Genomic DNA, 3,172 nt, shown 5'->3' with positions numbered 1-3,172 from the left:
TGCCATTCCCCTTCTTCTTTCTCCCCTCCACTTTCCCTCGACTCCATAGTGCTAGCAGAGGGCCTTGTATGTTCTCAGTATTATTGCTAGGACTTGTGAAAAACGTTCTGAGTGCATTTGGGGCTAATTTGAGGACAAGGTCTCTTCTCTGTGTGTGTTTATAGTTGTGCTGGCACTGGTGATCGAAGGAATGCCTCTGAAGAATAAGCAAGCCTGGCATGATTGGCACACTTTCAATCAACAGGTAGTTAAAAGTTCTTTTTGAGGCAGTAATCGTGGCTTCAGACTCACATTTATTTGCATTTGACCTTAGTCTAAATCTAGAAAAATCTATATATGACGGCTCAGGTGAATTTGGTGATTTGAGAAGGAATATCTGAAAAATAGATGATGGAGAATCATTAGCTTTTGGTTTGCTTGGAAATACTCTTCCACAGAAATGTTTAGAACATTAAATTTGACATCCTAAAGATTTATTGACAATTTTATGCATTTCTTGGCTTTCTTTATCTTGAAGGAAGAATTGAAGCTGGTGTGGGGGCAACGGAGAAATTTAGTTTTGAAAGTCTAAGGAGAGCAGGGAAAAAAGGAAGTAACTTTTGTTGCTGGGATCTACTTGTAGGTAGGGAAAGAAGGACAGGAAGAAAGAATGGAAAGAGATCAAGAAATAAGGGGGATAAACAGCCAAATATTAGGGTGGGACTTACTCTGAAACTCATTTTGAAAATTCGGTTATACTTTTGGTTCTTTTCCAGAAGGTTTTCAAATGCATGGGGTGGGTGGGGAAACTCCAGTAGAGATGACAGCTTAAGTGTTGGAGAAAGATGATGGAAACTGGCCTGAGTGGCTAGAGTAGGAAGAAACAGAACTAAAAAAAAGAATTCTTTTTTTCTGGCGGCACTCTGCGCTTCTTATAATGCTGTACTTAACTTGTTCTCTAGTGTTGTACCAAAAAGTTTATTCAGTGTAATATAAAGAATCTCTGTTTTGACTGACTGCTTGCTTGCACATGCTTGTTCGTGCTCACGTGCTCTCTTTCTCTTTCCCTTGCGCTCTCTCTCAGCTGCTTGTCTCAGAGGAGGCATTGGAGCTCTCCCTGTCCCTCAATTTGTTCACCATGGAAGTGTCAGGATGTAGACGTGACTGATTCTATGAGCTTCTGGAGAAGCAGCCACACCACTTTATAGTCTAAGCACACTTGAGTGATAGCGTGTATGCACACATGTACGCTCTCTTCTCTTAAAAAAGAGAAGTGTACAGTTGTGATATACTTGGCAGAAAGGTTCTTGCATTGCTAGAGTGGGATCTCATTTCTCTTTAGTCTTTGTTTATTATTCATTATATTTAAATAATAATGGAGTGGCATTCTCTCCAGATCATTTGGAATTATTTGTCATCTGTTTTTGTTTGGCTCTGGAAAAAAATAAGTAAAATAATTTGGGAATCCATTTCATGACTGTAGAAGCAATGCTGCTTCCTAAAGATATTTATGTTTACCTTTGGGCTCTATTATCTGTCTCATTATTTCCTGACCCAGCGCTGGGCCACCTCTGACTTAAGCGCTAGGACTGGATTGTGTCAGCACTGTACTTAAGGCGTTTATCCTAATCCAGGTGTCCTTGGATTGCACGGTGCCAGCAAGCAAGGTGGTAACAGTGATCACTGCCCGGGTTGCAGGTGTGAGTTCTGAGGAGATCTATGGTTTACCCAGTGAATTTACTACTGATAAATGTGAGTTGCTGTTTTCCTTGGGATGCTCTGTTGTGGGGCAAGTGGTATTTCTGTTATTTACTGTGTTATTGTCCTCAAATGGAAGGATTGCCTGTGAATTTTGTTTCATAGGGTGCCATTAACCCGTTGATGTATGGTACAGGTTAGGATTTTGGTAGTTGGGTTGGCCAGATTTCCTGGAAGACAGCTTGTATTTTTCTTCCTGAAAGTTATGTGTAACTGTTACAAATTATATTTGAGGGGTTGCAGAAGAAAAAAGTAATAGCGGATTTCTTGTCTTATGCCTCAGTTGTGAGCTTTCCTGGATAGGCACCCTTCACTTTTCCAGGCATTCTGCGTTCCTATTTTCTGCTGTGATTTTAGTACCAACTTGAGCAGTGAAGGAAGAAGATCCCCCCTACCCCAGTCTCGTAAATATTATACACGGATGAGAGATTATAGTGATGCTTGTATTTTTTTTGTTTTTTACAAAGCCACTATTCCACATCTTTATATGGTATTTACATCTATAGGAAATTGGAAGGTCCACAGTGAGAGATGCATTGGGAAGACAAAGATAACAAGAGGAAAGTGTATTTGGCAAAAGTGAGCTCCATTTGAGAAAACACTGAGGGGTAAATTCATTCAGAAACGTGAGCTTATCACCTAATTGATTTCAGCTCATTGCCTGGTTGATTTAACATGTTTATGCAAATGAGAAATACCTGGCAACTATTTTTTTTGCCAGGAGGTTAGGTTTCTGCCTTTGCTTAGGATATTGTAAAAAGCTGCTATTTCAGTCAGTTAGCTCAGTCTAAAATTTCTTTGATTCTCTATTATCTGCACAGTAAAGGGTTAGCTAAGTTATTTTCTTGGGTCCTTTCCAGATCTAAAATTACTATGATTCAGGAGGATTGTATACCCGCCAAATTAATTTTAGCATGTCTTCTAGAGACATTTCTAGTTTCTTCTTGCTGTTCTTAGAATTTGATATCTTTTGAAGCTAGCGACCCAGTAGGCCAATCTTAATCCATGAGAAGCAATCATGCAGGGTGAAGATAGTAAATACCATGCTTCCCACATTTTCTTAATAGGAATCTTAAAAGATGACATGAGATTTCTTACTACAAATGGGCTGAAATAATATTTGTTCCAGTAGAGTGCTGTTTGACTTAATATTACAATAACGTTATTAAATCATTAAGATGATTATCTTGGATAATAGAAAAGTAAGATTATAATGCCTAGAATGGTTTGAAAACTTAGGCATGCTGGATTTTTCTTATCGTTTCTTTCTGCCCAGCGTATATTAAGTAGAACTTTGTGCAAAAGGGTATGTTTGGTTGCTGTGGTGCATACAGAGATAAGTAAGACAGACTTGTTTGGTAAGGTGGATAAGATGGGTGCATTGGGCCTGAGTGTAGGCAAGGAAATGCACAGCTTTTTACAATATCCTAATCAT

The 3,172-nt window shown here is 39.0% G+C and overlaps 1 protein-coding gene across 1 annotated transcript in view; it reads left to right on the top strand.

The window, feature by feature from the left end:
* The first annotated feature begins 1,583 nt into the window (after nucleotides 1–1,583).
* The window catches only part of LOC105552377 (band 4.1-like protein 2), a 179,187-nt gene continuing 177,598 nt past the window's right edge, over nucleotides 1,584–3,172 (top strand). Inside the window, exon 1 of the mRNA XM_011998024.1 lies at nucleotides 1,584–1,731. The gene's annotated coding sequence lies outside the window, so the exon portion shown is untranslated. The remainder of the gene's footprint in view (nucleotides 1,732–3,172) is intronic.

This window comes from Mandrillus leucophaeus, unplaced genomic scaffold, assembly GCF_000951045.1.
Source record: "Mandrillus leucophaeus isolate KB7577 unplaced genomic scaffold, Mleu.le_1.0 Scaffold552, whole genome shotgun sequence".
NCBI classification, from domain to species: domain Eukaryota; kingdom Metazoa; phylum Chordata; class Mammalia; order Primates; family Cercopithecidae; genus Mandrillus; species Mandrillus leucophaeus.
Note: the sequence above shows the minus strand (reverse complement) of the source record. Positions and strands in the feature narration are given on the sequence as shown.